General features: G+C 58.3%; 1 protein-coding gene across 1 annotated transcript in view; it reads left to right on the plus strand.

The window, feature by feature from the left end:
* Positions 1–17,264, plus strand: part of SDC3 (syndecan 3) — a 49,310-nt gene that overhangs the window by 7,369 nt on the left and 24,677 nt on the right. The window lies entirely within an intron of this gene.

Genomic DNA, 17,264 nt, shown 5'->3' on the forward strand with positions numbered 1-17,264 from the left:
CAAAATCCCAGACCCACCGAAATCCCAGATCCTCTGAAATCCCAGATCCACCAAAATCCCAGATCCACCAAAATCTCAGACCCGCCAAAATCCCAGATCTTCTGAAATCCCAGACCCACTGAAATCCCAGACCCACCGAGTTCCTTGGCTCTGTTTGCCCTGGAGGAGCCGTTTCTCCCCATGACCTGCTGCGGGTGGGAGCTGGGCTGGGCTCCCCTGGATCCTGGCATCTGGATGGATCCTGGGGTCTGGATCCTGGGATCTCCCTCTGGCCGTGGTCCCGGGATCCCCCTGTGACCTTGGAGCCCAGGAGTGCCCCGAGGCCCTGGGACATTTCCTGCAGGGCTGGGGGCCCAGGGCTGGGCAGGGCCCCTGGATTTTGGGGTGTTCCCAGTGCTACAATTGGGGTGGCCCAGCTGCTTCTCCCCCTTTGCCCTCCTGCCTTTAATTGGGATTAGTTATTGATAATTATTTATAATAATTGGGATTAATTAATCCTCCTCCACCTCGGAGGGCTGGGCCCTCTGCATGGCCAGACCCTGGCGGGGTGTCCCCAAGTGTCCTACAGATGTCCCTAAAGCCACCAGGAGTGATGGCCGGGGTGGGGCGGGGAGGTGCTGGTGGGATCTGTGGCTGGGATGCCGGGATGGGAGCAGACCCTGGATCTGGAGCTCCCTGAATCCCTTCATTTGCCGTGGCAAGAGCTCTTCAGCAGCAGCCAGGAGGAGGAGGAGGAAGGAGAGAGGGAAGCCACCGAGTGCAGCGTGGCTGGGTGGGCAGGGATGGACACTGTCCCTCAGGGAGGTTCCTGTGTCCATAGGGCCAGCAGCCCCGGATCCAAGAGGAAATGGGAATTCCTGGGTGGAATGCAGGGAGCAGCAGCTCCAGCTCCTCTCTGCCAGCCAGCACAGGAGTCTGGGGCTGAGCTGGGACTTTCTGGGGCTGCCTGCTCAGGGAGCTCCTCCAGCCCTGGAGCACCTGGGAATTGTGCAGGGAATAATTCCTGCTGGGCAGAGATTATTATTATTATGCATAATAATTCCCTGCTGGGCAGGGACTGGGAGGAGCATTCCCGTGGGCTCCTCTGTGCAGGTTCTGACCAAGGTCTGGTAAAAATCCTTCGTTTCTCTGAGGGTTTGGGGATTTCTTTTTCCAAGGAGCTTTTTGGCTGCTGGTCCCACTGGCCTGGGGTGAGGCTGAGGGTCTGCCTGGGATCATCCCAGAGGCAGGGGAGTCCCGGGAACCCGACTGAGGGGATTCTCCTGCTGATTTTCCTTCTGATCCCACTCTGACATTCCCGAGTGCTCTCGCCAGCTCCAGCCAAGGCTGACTCTGTGATCCCAGTGCCGAACTCCTGGATGAAAACCTTCCCGAGGCCAAGCCAGGCAGCTGCTGAGGCTGCCAGGGACTCCAGGGCAGGAAGGGGAGTGGGATGGGGAAGCAGAGCCGGCTCCCAGCCCGTTCCCATCCCTGCACCCAGCCCTGGTTTGGTGCTGCTGCCCCTGGGCCTCCCTGTGCCCGAGTTTTTGGCTGGGTGAGATCCGGGTGTGAGGAGCAGGGATGGGAGAGGAGCCGGGCTGGCAAGAAGGAACCATTTCACCCCTCCTGCGCCGCTTCGGGTGCTCCAAGGGGTGAATTCCCCGTTCCCAGGAGATGCTCTTGGAACAACGGGTGCCTGGATTTTTGCGGGGAGCTGCAGAGCAGCAGCTGGGCTGGCCCTGAGCCTCTCAGCCTCGTCCTCTTTGCCCTGGGTTCGGCCTTAAAACCCCGAACTGCCCCCAGCCCCGGCGCAGTGAGGCTCCCACACGTTCCTGCCGCGGTCAGGGACCAGCGGGATCGGCCCCCAGAGCCCCAAAATCCCGGCTGCAGGCAGGGCAGGGCCGGGTCCCTCCCCGGCGCAATTCCAGCTGCTCCCAGCGCTCCAGCCGGAGTTTGCCTGCAGCTATAAATACCTCGGAGCGCAGCAAAGCCCCCGGAGGGTTTAGGCTCTATATTTAGGTTCCTGCAGCACAAAGCCATATTGCACGGGGGCTGGGCAGTGGGATTTCCTTCTAGGAACTGGGGGGAGGAGAGGACAGGAGCAGAGGGGTGTGATGGAGCCTTTCCTGTGGATCCGGGGCTGGATCCTCCCCTTGCAGCCGCGGTCCCATCCCGGTGCTCCAATCCAGGCGTTTCTTCCCCCAAACCCCAGCAGAAGTCGTTTCCTGAGCGTGGAGGGAAAGGAGCATCAAACATTTATAGGCCTTGTGAATCGTCAAGGAAATGCCTGCCTCTGTTAAAATAGCAGCAGCAATTAGAGGAGAGGGAAAAAAAAAAGAAGCCAAACTCCACATCCAGGGCTCGCGTGCTGTCCCGGCGTTTTCCTGTCCTCAGCCGGGGTCACAGCTCCGGGGCTGGGCTCCCCAAGCCCAGCTGGGAATGGAACAAGCCCTTAACCCCCCAAACCCGGCCTCGTGCCTCTCCAAACACACCCCAAGCTCGGCTCTGACCTGAGCTGAAAGGGCAGTGGGAAGTTAATTGGGTTCCTTCTTCCTCTGAGGTTTTGCGGCGGGGTCGCTGCTTCCTGCCCGCCTCTGCTCGCTCCTAATTAGGGAAACACCAAACCCGAACTTCCCCGTGCCTCGGTGGTTTGTCCTGCGGGGACTGGTCCTTCCCCTCAGCCAGGGTGAGGATGGGGTGGGAGGTGAAGGAAAACAGCCAAACCCCGAGGCTCAGGGGCATTTTCCTGCTGCTTTGTCTGACCCAGGATCTTCCAGAGGAAAAATCCGCTGTTTCTCCAGCGGGCAGCAGGGCATGAGGGTCACCCACACCTGCTCAGGCTTTACACTTCCCTGCATAAAAAGCAGGGCTTTGGTGATTTTTCATTGGTTTTTTTTTTTTTTTTTTTTCTCTTTGGCAAAGGTTAGAACCTGAACGAGGAGCAGAACGAGCTCTGGAATGAGGAGGAGGCGCAGGGCCCAGGGCTGGGCAGGATTTGGGCTCTGCCTGCCCCAAGGTTTTAGGAACTGGGGCTGGTCTGGCAGTGCTCAGAGCTGGTGTGGAGAAAAGGAAAGAAAATTCTTGGAGGGGAAATCCAGGGAGGAAGAGCAGGGCTGAAGAAGCAGCCAGAGGGTGCTGGGGGGTGACGGCCACAGGGACCTGGGGGGACAGATTTTCTGGTCCTGCTGAGGTGTTTGCCAAGGAAGAGAAGAACTCAGCTGGAGGGAATGAAGGTGGACTTGAAAATGAGGGCTCAGGAATTGGGAACATGGCTTTGGGAGCCACACTCCTTCCCAAGGGATCACCCGTGCCATGGAACCCACGGGAAAATCTTCCCTGTGTGAAATCAGAGCTCTGGGCTCTGACAGCTTCCATGGTCCCATCTTTAAGATTTTCCTGCAGGCTTCAGAGCTGGAGGTGTTTTCCCAAGCACAAGGTGCATCCTGAAGCTCTTGGAGGGGAGAATTTGAGGAAAACCTGGTGTGTGGTGGGAGATGGTCATGGCAGGGGGACAATCTCCTCTGCTCTTCACGGAGCCTGGGGCATCTGTCTGGAGGAATCAGCTGAGGACGGGGTGGAAGGAGCAGCTTCTCCTGCTGGTGGCTGCCAGGGAATCCCTGGGCTCAGCTTCCCTTGGCATGGAGCTCTCCCTGCTCTCATTCCCCCTGCTCTGCGGGGTTGTGGGTGGGAAGGGCTGTGGGGTTGGAGCTGTGAGCTGGAGCCAGGCCTGGCTGGGGGTGTTGGCCTGGGATGTTGGGAGCCATTCCCATCTGGGGATCCTGGGACACACTCCTGGATGGAAATGCTGGTGCCTGTCCCTCTGAGGGATCCTGGTGCCCATTCTCCTGGCAGGGTCCTGGTGCCCATTCTCCTGGCAGGGTCCTGGTGCCCATTCCCACAGCAGGATCCTGGTGCCCATTCCCATGTGGGGATCCTGGTGCCCATTCCCCTGGCAGGATCCTGGTGCCCATTCCCATGTGGGGATCCTGGTGCCCATTCCCGTGCCAGGATCCTGGTGCCCATTCCCCGGGCAGGATCCTGGTGCCCATTCCCCGGGCAGGATCCTGGTCCATCCGACATTCCCACCGTTGGCATTCTGGGCCCTGTCCCCCTCCCAGGGGTGCTGCTGTGTTGGGCACTGCCCTGACCCCCCAGCAGAACGAGGTTTCTCCTCCCTCTTCCCCTCCGTGGCAGGACAGGACATTTCTGTCCCTCCTTTTTGTCACTTCCAGTGGTGCTCTCCTGGCACGCACAGGAGGCCTCAGGTGCAGGGAACCCTCCCATCATTTATTTGCTCCTCACTGCTCCCAGACTGGATCCCAGAGCTGCCAGGGCTGGGTTTGGTTTTCCCTCTCCAACAATAAATTTTAATTCCCCAGTGAAGCTGGGAGTGTTGAGCAGCCTGGGACAAGTGACAGCAAAGGTGTCAGGAAGGGACATTTGCACAGCAGGCTGGGGCTGCTGAAAATCCCTGCTGCTGTGGAAAGAGCAGGAGCCTCCTTCCTGCCTGCCTGCATATTGGCTGAGGGAAACAACAGGTTGGGGAATAAATATTGGCATTTCTCTCCTCGGGGACTTCCCGGTGCCATCCCCAATGCAGCCCCGCAGGTGGATGCTGCTCCTGAGAGGGAAGACTCCCAGCAGCGTGGATTAGGGTTGGATATTCTCTCTTTTTTTTTTTTTTCCCTTAATGGAAAAAGCCGTGTTCACACGGAAACCAATCGGTTTGTGCGGCTCTGAAAGGCAGGAGCATCCCAGAGGCTGCTGAAAAGCTCCCGGCTCTCCGCTCAGCGTTGCAAAAAAGGTTTAGAAAATGAAAAACGAAGCGTGGAGGGCGCGCCTGTGGAGCGCGGGGCTCTTCGTGGAGGAGCTGGAGGGCTCCGGGCGAACCCCCGGGGATGCTCCGGGCGAACCCCCGGGGATGCTCCGGGCGAACCCCCGGGGATGCTCCGGGTGAACCCCCGGGGATGCTCCGGGCGGACCCCCGGGGATGCTCCGGGCGAACCCCCGGGGATGCTCCGGGCGGACCCCCGGGGATGCTCCGGGCGCCCCGCGGGGTCCGGGGAGCAGCCGCGGATGCCCCGCGGGGGCTGGGGGAGCGCAGGGCCCCGCCGGGCGGGCGGAAAGTAGGTCGTGGCTGTCTGGCACGGCCCCGTCCTACATATGGAAATCGGGGCTATTTCTGGCCGCTCCGGGCGGGCTCGGCCGCGTCCCCCCGGCCGCGGCCCCGCTCCGGCCCTGCCGGTGCTCGGGGATGGAGCTGCGGCGTCGCTTCCCGGCGGTTCCCACCCGTGACACCTTTCCCCCTCGCCTGGGTGGGTGACTCCATCCCGTGCATCCCACTCGGCTTCCCAGGGCTTGGCGGGGTTAATTCCTCATGGAAAAAACCCTTTCCCAGCTGCGCTTGTCCAGGCTCCTCAGGCCATCCCATGCAGGGCTGGGTCTCCCTCCGAGGCATCCCCCAGACCCAGCCCTGGGCTGCTCCCATCCCCTCCGGGCTGGGCTCCAGCTGGAAATCCTGGATTTGGCAGCATCTTAATCAACCTCGCTTTGCATTTCCATGGCAACCGCGAGGAAGGTGGGCAAGAACTCCTTCCTGTTGGACACACAGGAGCTGGCAAACACCGGGTCCTGCTGCTGGGGCAAAGAAGCAGCTCCCTGGGTGGGATAATCGTAATTAAACACCAGCAGCACAGGGAAAAGGGCTGCTTGGGGTTTTCCCCGGTTTTGAGTCCTGTCTGTGGGGAGGGGAAGCCGGTGTTGATACAAATCTGCCTCTGAGAGTATCAAATATATTCCTGATTAATCATTTTAGGGTTCATTAGCTGTGGCTCAGCACCAGAACAGACCCTGGAGGGTCTCCAGTAACGGGACTGGCACTGCTTTAGGGGCAGACAGGTGAGGGTTGGCTTTAGGGCAGTGACACCTCTGTCCTTTGCCTGCCACTTAAACACGGCCTGGACACATCCACCCCCACATTCCCGGGGTTTAATGTGTTTGTGGGGAGCTGGGAAGGGGCTGGAGCCCCGGGAGAGGCTGAGGGAGCTGGGAAGGGGCTGGAGAATCCCTGAGGGAGCTGGGAAGGGGCTCAGCCTGGAGAAAAGGAGGCTCAGGGGGACCTTGTGGCTCTGCACAGCTCCTGCCAGGAGGGGACAGCCGGGGGGTCGGGCTCTGCTCCAGGAACAGGGACAGGAGGAGAGGGAACGGCCTCAGGCTGGGCCAGGGCAGGCTCAGGGTGGGCAGCAGAAAAAATTTCCTCGTGGAAAAGTTTGTCAGGCCCTGGCACAACTGCCCAGGGGGCTTTGGAGTCCCCATCCCTGGAAATATTTGAAGAATGTGACACTCGGGGCAGGGGTGAGTGGTGACAGCCCCGAGCTGGGTTAATGGTTCAGCACCAGGGTCTGAGGGGATTTTCCAGCATCGGGGGTTTTCCAACATCAGTGATTCCACAATCCCGTTGATGTGTGACCTGCCTGGAGCTGGCTGCTCCCTGCACCTCCCAGAATGAGAGGAAAACCCTTTTCCAGCCTCCTGTGCAAAGCCTTTCAAGGTGAATTTGGTGTTGGGACGATGCCTGTGGGGAAACCCCAAGGAGGGAGAAACTTCTGGAGGGAGCCAGTGGGGATTTCCAGGCTGGTCCATCCGGAGCAGTTCAGGAAGAATATTCCCACTTATGGGACTAGTGGGGTTTGCACAAAGCGCCCCAAAACCCGTTAAAGCAGGGGGCACCCCCAGCTCTGAGGGCCTGCTGCCCACCCTCCCTGCAGGGACGGGACACGGCCCCTCCCTCCGCCTGCTCCAGCCCCCCTTTCCACGCTGGAAATTCCCCTAAATTGTGCCAATCCTTTTGCTCCGGGAACTCGCGGTGGGGGCGGTCCCGGGTCCCCCCAGAGTGCAGCACGGGGAGAGGCTGGGGAAACTGAGGCAGCGGCTGGGAGGGAGAGGAGCCGCCGGGAAGCAAGGATTTGGGGAAAGGAGAATGTCTTGTAGGGCTGGAGGATGTTCCCTCTGGGAAATCTCCCCCGGGGCCCCTCTCCTTTCCCAGCCCATCCCTGGGGCGCTCAGCCTTTCCCTCGCCCCCTTCATGACCGCAATTAAGCCGATCCCAGCAAATGAAGTGGCTCTTAAGGAGCCAAATAAATCGGGAAATACCCCACGATGGCTTTCTGTGGTCGTTAAGAGGCTTTTTGCTCCCGCAGCCGCCTCTCCTGCGATGTCGAGGGAGCGTCCCCTGGCACGGCGACAGCGCCCTGGCACGGCGACAGCGCCCCGGCTCTGCAAAGCCACCCCCGGCTCCCTCGGGGGCTCCTTTGGGAGCGATCCTGAGGCTTTCGGGGAGAAGCAGTCCCGGCGCACCCGGCCGTGGGACAGCTCCCTCCGGGCTGGTGTCGCGGTGGAGGGAGGTGGCTTCGTGCCCGCGGGGACACCGAGCAGGGGGATTTGTGCCTCCCGAGTCCCGGCAGCAGAGGAGGTTTTGGGGCCGCTCGTGGTCCCCGCGCCGTGTCCCCGTGTCCCCAAAGGTCCTCCCGGCCCCGGGCCGAGCCCCGGCTGCTCCCCACGGAGCGCTCCAGGAAAAGCGGCTCCCGGTGCCGGCTCCACCGGGGCTGCTTCCCCCGGCCCGGAGGCGTTTCCAGCCGAAACCTTTCCTTCCACAAACACCATGAGATCATTTTCCTCTCCCCGGCGCACAATGCGCCATTGTCCTGCCTCTCGCACTGGAAATCCACCCGGGAATGTGAGCCGGAGCGCCCTGATCCCTTCCCCAGCGCCGAAGGAGCCGGGATGGGGCTCCTCGAACATCCCAAAGCCCTTTTGGGAAGGGTTTTGCCCTGGGAGAGACCGAGATCTGCGGGATCTGGGGTCCTGCTGGGATCTCAGCGCCGAGATCGGCTGAGCCAGCGGGGCTGGAAGGGCCGGGGCTGGCTGTAAAAAACGGGAATTGTTCTTTTCCTCCTCTTTTCACTGCTCACCGGGCTCTTATCGGAGCGGGCAGGAGCAGCCGGGATCGGCTCTGGGCGGGAGCTGCAGCAGCAATGAGACGCCAGGGCCGAGGGTTGGGGAGACAAAAATCCCGTGGTTTTATGGAGCTGTGGAATGATGGAATGGTTTGGGTTGGAAGGGAGATTTACGCCTCACCCAGTGCCACCCCTGCCCTGGCAGGGACCCCTCCCACCGTCCCAGGTGCTCCCAGTGTCCAGCCTGGCCTTGGGCACTGCCAGGGATCCAGGGGCAGCCACAGCTGCTCTGGGAATTCCAGCCCAGCCCCTGCCCACCCTGCCAGGGAACAATTCCCAATTCCCAATCTCCCATCCAGCCCTGCCCTCTGGCACTGGGAGCCATTCCCTGGCTCCTGTCCCTCCATCCTTGTCCCCAGTCCCTCTCCAGCTCTCCTGGAGCCCCTCCAGGCCCTGCAGGGGCTCTGAGCTCTCCCTGGAGCTTCTCCTCTCCAGGGAGCACCCCCAGCTCTCCAGCCTGGCTCCAGAGGGGCTCCAGCCCTGCAGCAGCTCCGTGGATCCCTCTGGGCTCTCTCCAGCAGCTCCAGGTCCTTCCTGTGCTGGGAACACAGCCCAAGGTGGGAGCTGGATCTGCCCTGGTTTGCTCGGGAAGGGGGAGGAGGAGGAGGCTGGAGAAGTCCCTGGGAGCTCTGGAAGGCCAAACTCTGTTCCCAGGGTGCCCATCTGGGTGCGGGTGTGCAGCCCCTGGTGCTGGCAGGGATTCCCTGGGCTCCAGCCGAGGGATGTTTCTGTCCCACCGGGATCTGCCTTGGGGAGAACAATCCCCCATCCCCTCAGCCCTGCAGCAGCCGCGCCTCGTGCAGCTCCTTCTCCTGCTCCCTCTGCTCCCGGCACATCCCAGGACACAAAAGCCCCAAATCCCCGGCTGGGAGCGTCCCCACGGAGCCCCAGCCCATCTGCTGCAGCCCTGCGCTGGGCACGCTGTGCTGAACCCACCCGTGCCAAATCCCCTGTGCCCTCCTGTGCTGAAACCCCTGTGCCAAACCCTCCTGTGCCAAACCCTCCTGTGCCAAACCCCCTGTGCCAAACCCTCCTGTGCCCTCCTGTGCCAAACCCCCTGTGCCAAACCCCCCTGTGCCCCCCTGTGCCAAACCCTCCTGTGCCAAACCCTCCTGTGCCAAACCCTCCTGTGCCAAACCCTCCTGTGCCAAACCCCCTGTGCCAAACCCCCCTGTGCCCCCCTGTGCCAAACCCCCCTGTGCCCCCCTGTGCCAAACCCCCTGTGCCAAACCCTCCTGTGCCCTCCTGTGCCAAACCCCCTGTGCCAAATCCCCTGTGCCCTCCTGTGCTGAAACCCCTGTGCCAAACCCTCCTGTGCCAAACCCTCCTGTGCCAAACCCTCCTGTGCCAAACCCCCTGTGCCAAACCCCCCTGTGCCAAACCCTCCTGTGCTCTCCTCTGCCAAACCCCCCTGTGCCCTCCTGTGCCAAACCTCCTGTGCCAAACCCCCTGTGGCAAACCCCCCTGTGCCCCCCTGTGCCAAACCCCCTGTGCCAAACCCCCCTGTGCCCCCCTGTGCCAAACCCCCCTGTGCCCTCCTGTGCCAAACCCTCCTGTGCCAAACCCTCCTGTGCCAAACCCCCTGTGCCCTCCTGTGCCAAACCCCCCTGTGCCAAACCCTCCTGTGCCAAACCCCCTGTGCCAAATCCCCTGTGCCCTCCTGTGCCAAACCCCTGTGCCAAACCCTCCTGTGCCAAACCCCCCTGTGCCAAACCCCCCTGTGCCCTCCTGTGCCAAACCCTCCTGTGCCCTCCTGTGCCAAACCCCCTGTGCCAAACCCCCCTGTGCCCCCCTGTGCCAAACCCTCCTGTGCCAAACCCTCCTGTGCCAAACCCTCCTGTGCCAAACCCTCCTGAGTTGCCCAGGGCTCGGTTTTGGCATCCATCACTTTGGGCTCCCGCGTTTCACATCTCCCTCCATGGTCTTCCAAAAAAACCATCGAAATAAAAAAATGATTTAAAAAATTACCCATCATTATAAAAAACCAATAACAATTTCACTCCCTAAAACCTTACAAAAAATTACATTGAGTTTATTTCTACCTTAAATGTAGCATTACAACAGTGAAACCAATTAAAGTATTAACTAAACAAAAAAATCGATACTACAATTTATAACATAAAAATATGAATACTATCAAACACACAACCTTGCTAAACAAAACCACCACCAATTTTCTTTTCCTAATGCATAGAAATAATTATAAAAACATAAAAAAATATATTATATAAATTTATCTAACCATTCAAAATCCATCCACACACAACTTCAAAAAGTAAAAAATGTAACAAATCAAATTAACAGAAACAATAAATCAGAATTAAACAACTTATTTAAATAATAGTTTTACACCTTAACTAAAAAAAACTTTACAAAATAAATTTAAATACATTAATGCTTATAGTAACAATGTTAATAATAATACCTTATATACTTCACTATACACAACAATAAATAAACAAAGCCATCAAAAAAGTTTTTTCCATTCAAGAAAGAGGGGGAAATGTGTGAAAATAGATTTATAGAAGATTCTCAAAACCTAACAAAAAACTCATATATTATGCATCTCTATCCAAACCTTAATAAATACTAATTTAGAAAAACCATAGAATAAGACAAACATTATTAAGAGAAAAATAAAACAAAACCCAAGTTTTATGAATTTTCTATAAATCTGTTTCCCACGGGTTTTTTCACGCCTTAATTAACGGGACCCATCAGGTGTGCAGTGTGGGCAGGTGAGATGTTCTGCACCTCTGCCCGGATTTGTTAAACCTGGCCTGGGACACCAGGGAACAAACCCGGGATCTGTTAAACCTGGCCTAGGAGCTATGAGGGAGATAAACCCGGGATTTATGAAACCTGTCTAGGAGCCATGAGGGAGACAAAGCCAGGATTTGTTAAACCTGGCCTGGGACCCCAGGAGACAAACCTGGGATTTGTTAAACCTGGCCTGGGACCCCAGGAGACAAACCTGGGATTTGTTAAACCTGGCCTAGAAGCCAGCAGGGAGACAAACGCAGGATTTGTTAAACCTGACCTGGGAGCCACTGTGAGACAAACCCGGGATTTGTTAAACCTGGCCTGGGTCACCAGGAGACAAACTCGGGATTTGTTAAACCTGGCCAGGAGCCATGAAGGAGATAAACCCAGGATTGGTTAAACCTGGCCTGGGACCCCAGGAGACAAAGCCGGGATTTGTTAAACCCATGGAGGGAAGGCTCAGGAGGGCCAGGGCTGGTCCAGCCGCTCTCCGGCAGCTCCGTGTCCTCAGCCTCGGGGACAGCCTTTGGCCAGGCTGGCTGAGGGGACAAGGACAAGCGGCTTTCAGTTCAAGTGAAGGAGACTGGGATGAGATCTAGGAGGGACAACATTGCAGTCGGAGCAGTGGGACACTGGGACAGATTCCCAGAGCAGCTGGGGCTGTCCTGGATCCCCTGCGGGACCAGGGACGGTGGGAGGTGTCCCTGCCCATCTCCCGTGGCACCGGATGGGATTTCAGGTCCCTCCAACCCAAACCATTCCATGAATCCATGATCCCAAGGTGCAGGTTGGTGGGATACCCCTGGGCCGGTGGGGTTTAAATCTAGACCAGACCGTGCAGAGGATTTTGTGCAGCTCCTCCAGGCGTGGAGCAGCTTTTCCTGGGAGTTTGGTGGCTCCCGGGTGTGGAGCAGCCTCCTGGCCCAAGCAGCTCTGGAAATGCATCCAGGGCTGCGGCCTGGGGCTGTTCCTGTGTTTTCTGTGGATCTTTCCTTGAGTTTTCCTGTGCCATTCCTCCGGGAGGAGGGGATTTAGCCCCCCAGGAGCGCCTCAGAGCTGCCAGAGCCCCTGCCCGAGGTCCATCCCCTCCAAACCTCCAGGTTTCTGTCCCCTGCTTTGGGACGTTCCTTCCCCGTGGCTTTCCCCCTCCCATCTGCCGGCCCGAGGCTCTGGTACCCTCCTCGCCCGTGGGCAGGATTCCGATCCCGGAGCCGTCTGGGCCCTGCAGGAGCAGCCCCTGCTCAGCCCTGGAGGCCAGAGCGGATCAGGAACCCTGAATCCATGTGGGAATGTTCCTGTGATCCAGGGAGGATCCCCCTCCGAGCCTCCCCATGTCCCAGAGGGGCTGGCTTGGGGACACTCCTTGTTTTGGGGTGCTGGGGTGGGTGGCAGCTTCATGGGCTGAGTTTGGAGCCAGGTGCATCCATGGAAAGAGAGGGAAAATCTCCCAAGGGCATCTCCCAGCCGTGTTTTGGGGAGGTTTAGGCCAGAGCCACCTGTCAGGGTTGGGATTAAGATGAAGGATCTCAGAATGGCTTAAATGGGAAGGGAATTTAGGGATCATCCCATTCCAACCCCGACACCCCCACTGTGCCAGGCTGCTCCCAGCCCCAGTGTCCAGCCTGGCCCTGGGCACTGCCAGGGATCCAGGGGCAGCCACAGCTGCTCTGGGAATTCCAGCCCAGCCCCTGCCCACCCTGCCAGGGAACAATTCCCAATTCCCAGTCTCCCATCCATCCTTGTCCTCTGGCAGTGGGAAGCCAACCCATGGGTGCAGGGTGTGAAAACCACGTTCACTCTCCTGTAAAAAGCTCAATAAAGGACAGTAGAGACGAGGACCACAGAGCAAAGGTTATTATGGCTGGGTGCACCTTGGCACTCAGCCAAGAGCACACTGTCACCTTTGGGGACACCCCTTAAATACCTCTTAATTACATCAGCCTGTTGCATATTCATAGACCCTTATGCATAGTAAACTTTTCCCCAAGCTAGTTTACATGCTCCAAGAGTTGTTTAGCCTGGCTCCTCCTCGGTTCCACCTTTTCAGAGCGTGCCCATTCCTGGGCTGTGCTTTTTGTCCTTTTTATCACCTCCAGTTTGGCCCGGGCCCACACTGCCTTCAGAGGTGAGTGCTGATGGGGGCAGATCTGCCCAGGTGTGCTCATCCTGTGTCCATCGGGTGTTATCCCAGCCCAGCAGGCATTTTAACACAAGCACACTGAGAGCAGCTATTGCACTGAGCTTAATTAACAACAGCAATGAAAACTATCTTTATAACAAAGCTATTTAACACCATGTATAAAATCCATTTTAGTATTTGCAAAAAGCCGATATTACAATATGTATCTGTAACTCGGGGGTCCTGTCCCTGCCCTCGGCTGGGATCCCCGGGAAGGTGGTTAGGGCGGGTTGGCCATGGATCCATTTCCACGGTGCCTCTCACCGGTGCCACCTCGGCTCTGGTGGCTCCTGTGGCCGCTGTCACCCGTCTGGGCAGTGCTGTAATTAATTCCCTGTAATTAATTCCCGGTAATCCGCGGGGCGGCTCCGGCCTCACCTGGGCCGGCGCTCACCGGAGGGTCAGAGCGGGCAGGGCCGGAGCTGCAATCGGCTTAGGGGGGTCAAGGGAGGGGACGGGGGACAGGGGATGGGGACAGAGGGACAGAGGGACAGGGGGACAGAGGGACAGGGGGACGGGGGGATGGGGGGATGGGGGACAGGGGGTGGGGGACAGGGGATGGGGGACAGGGGATGGGGGGACAGGGGATGGGGACAGGGGGTGGGGACAGGGGGACAGGGGATGGGGACAGGGGGACAGAGGGACAGAGGGACAGGGGGACGGGGGGATGGGGGACAGGGGATGGGGACAGAGGGACAGAGGGACAGAGGGACAGGGGATGGGGGGATGGGGGACCAGGGATGGGGGACAGGGGATGGGGGACAGAGGGACAGAGGGACAGAGGGACAGAGGGACAGGGGATGAGGGACAGGGGGATGGGGGGATGGGGGACAGGGGGTGGGGGACAGAGGGACAGGGGATTGGGGGACAGGGAGACAGGGGAACAGAGGCACAGGAGGATGGGGGGACAGAGGGACAGGGAGACAGAGGGAGAGAAGGGATAGAAGGACAGGAGGGACGGGGACAGAGGGAGCTGCTGGCACCTGGGGGTGGGGCACTGAGCCATGGGGGGTGGCCATTAGAGGCTGGGTGTCGCGGGTGGCAGCAGTGGCACCCTGGGGGACCGGGTGGCTTTTGCCCTCTCGGGACACTCCCGTTTGTCGGGGCTGCTGATGGGTGGCACTGCAGATGTTGTTTGGGGTGGGGGGAGTTCTGTGCACCTCAGGGGCATCGGGGCATTTCTGCTCTCTCTGGGTAAAGCCTTGAGGTCCCTGCCCCACCTCACTCCTGGCATCCAGGGAGAGGAATTTCCTGGAGGGTTTTCCTGGAGGATTTTCCTGGAAGTTTTAATGTAGGATTTTCCTGGAGGATTTTTCTGAAAGTTTTCCTGGCAGATTTTCCTGGCAGATTTTCCTGGAGGTTATTTTTCTGTAGCACTTTCCTGGAGGATTTTCCTCTAGTGTTTTCCTGGAAGGTTTCAGGACACTGCCCCACAGATGTTGTGCGGTTTCCTGGAGGATTTTCCTGTAGGGTTTTCCTGTAGGATTTTTCTGGAGGATTTTCCTGTCGGGTTTTCCTGGAAGGTTTCAGGACACTGGCCCACAGATGTTGCGCAGACAGGGAGCACCTCATCCCCTAGTGGGATGTGAGGGCAGTGGGGCTGTTCCCTGTTCCTGCAGCCGGGTCCTGGTGGGGTTTTGGAGCCAGGGAGAGCAGAACCATCAGCCCTTTTTCCAGAATTCCCACTCGCAGGTTGGGCTGGGAGCCCAAATCCACATTTTGAGTGCAGCCCAGTGTGTAAAACCCTTTATTTGGGATAATTGTAGGTGAGTGTAGGGCACAAAAAAAGCATTTTATTTTGGGTAGTGTAAGGCGGGTGCAGGGCACGGTGCTTCCTCTACCCCAAAAAGGGGCAGCTCTGTGCCCTGGGTCTTCTCCTGCCCCGTGTCCCTGTGCCTCCTGGCATTGATGCACCCCCCAAAATCCAGGAATGCCACGAGTCCCAGAGGCCGGTGATACGAGCTGCTGAAAATAGGGGATTTATCCACAGCCCCTGGACTGTGCTTTTTGGGACGTGAGCAGGAGGGGAGGCAGGATGGGGCTGGGGTCAGCACGAGCTCTGGGTGCAGCGAGGACGTTTTTGGGGTGCTGTGTTTGTAGGGAAGAGCAGAGGAGACCCCCGCTCCTTCCAGAGGTGATTCCTGCTGAACAGGGGCACAACCCTGCCGGGATTGGCCCCGTGACTCAGTTTCCCCCTGGGTGACAAGGGGGTGGCACCGAAATTCCTGGGAAAAGCAGGAATTTCTGTCCCATTGCTCAGGCAGGGTTTGACCACCTCGTCCACTGGATCTCCTGTACCCATCCCACCGGGAATTTCAGCATTTCGGCCTCCCTGGGGTTTATTACACCTAAAAATCCACCAAAGGGAAAGCCCTGCGGTTTCCTGTGCTCATCCCACAGGGAATTTCAGTGTTTCAGCCTCCCCAGGTAAATTCTATTATATTACACCCTAAAAATCCATCAAAAGCAGAGCCCCAAGGTTTCCTGTGCCTCTCCCACATGGAATGTCAGCATTTCAGCCTCCCCAGGGGTAAATCCTATTGTATTACACCCTAAAAATCCACCAAAAGCAGAGCCCTGAGGTTTCCTGTGCTCATCCCATGGGGAATTCCAACGTTTCAGCCTCCCCAGGGAAATCCTGTTGTACTGCACCCTAAAAATCCATGAAACGCGGGTCCCCGGTGTTTGCTGCTCCCTGCCCCGGTCTGGAGCGGGGCAGGGCTCTGGGTAATCCCTCCCTGGCACATCCCCAGTCCTCGCCCTGGCCCTCCTGAACTGGGCACGGCTTGAGCCGAGCCCCGCGGGCGCTGGCTGGGGAGCGCTGCCAGCCCCGCTGCCAGGGCTGGAAGTGCCACCAGCAGGAGGAAAAGCTGGATTTTGAGAGCCTGGCTTGCTGGAGCATCCCCTGAGCCTGGGATAGCCGGGCGTCCTTCCCTGGGAGCTGCGGGGACCATCCCGGGGTGTCCCAGGGTGGGACTGGGGCGCCTCCAGGTCCCTCCCAGCCTGTCCCAGTCGGGGTTTTCAGCCTGGAATTTGGGGGCTGGGCGCTCAGGGAGGGCTGGACGGTGGGACCGCCCATGCCAGGCTTTGATGGGCATTCCCAGGGGACAGCAGGGTCCCCAAGGAATGGGGACATTCCCGAGGCTGCCGGAGCTCCGCTCCCAGGGATCCCCAGGGTGGATCTTGGGGTGTCTGGGCAGAGCCAGGACTGGACTGGATGATCCCTGGGGGCTCCTCCCAGGAATTCAGGATATTCTGTGATTCCATGAATTCCTGTCTGAGCATCCCAAAAATGTTGCTCAGCTCAGATCATCTTCCCTGGACACCCCAGCCCGGGCTGGGCTCTTCCCTTTGCCCACAAAGCACATCCCACACCTTTTCCAGCATCATTCCTGCTGCTGGGTAAGCTCCCACAATTTGTGGGAATATTTTAGGGGAAACCACCACCAGCCCTGCAAACAGCCTAAGAGAAAGAGGCGGATTTTTGGGGTAAATTCTCCCTTTTTGCTGATTTTCTTTTTTAAACCAAGCAGCAGCTGGGGGAGCTGGGACCCGGCTGCTCCTCTGCTGAGCAGAAATCCGTGCTGCTGGTGCTTTTTCCGTGCGGAATTGTGGCAGCCGGAGGATTTGAGGAGGCTGCCAGGGGGAGGCTGGATCTTTTATTAGAGCAACTGATACGGTTGGGGAAAAAAAGCTCCAAAGCAGATCAGCTTTTGGGCTCACCAGTCCTTATTCAGGTTCTAAATAGAAGCAGCTCAGTCAGATCCCTGGGTTTATTTTAATCATTTTTAGATCTGAAAAACACAAATGAAAGAAAACCAACTGGTGAGCTGAAAGCTTTTTCCCCCTTTCTCTGGTGGTTTTTCTTTTCTGCCTTTTTTTTTTTTTTGTTTCATTTGTTTTCCTGGGAGCCTCGTGTGTGGTACTTGGCAGAGCTGCTGGCTCAGTCACGACCCTGACACCCCCAGACACCCCAAATTTGGGCTTTTCTCACCCCTCCAGGAGAGGTGGAGGCCAGGACAGCTGGATCTGCTCCCAGATCATGCCAGGCTCCAGGAAAACACTGCCCAGCTGCTTTGGGACTCATTTCCCCCCTGGATGTCAGGGATGCTCCCAGTCCCACAGGGGGCTGGCCCTGGGTCAGAGCTGGCCCCAGGAGCCTGGGGGCTCCGTTCTGTGGCCTTGAGTCATTCCCAGGATTCATCCATCCCTGGGGAAGGGACATCAGCGCTGCCTCCAGCCCTGGAGATAACCTGCCCATGGGAAACGTTGGGAAACTGGGAATATCGGCCCTCCTGAGAGCCTGGAGACACAGAGCTGCCCCAGGC

The sequence above is a fragment of the Lonchura striata genome, chromosome 23 (genome assembly GCF_050655825.1).
Source record: "Lonchura striata isolate lonStrDom1 chromosome 23, ASM5065582v1, whole genome shotgun sequence".
Taxonomy (NCBI): Eukaryota; Metazoa; Chordata; class Aves; order Passeriformes; family Estrildidae; genus Lonchura; species Lonchura striata.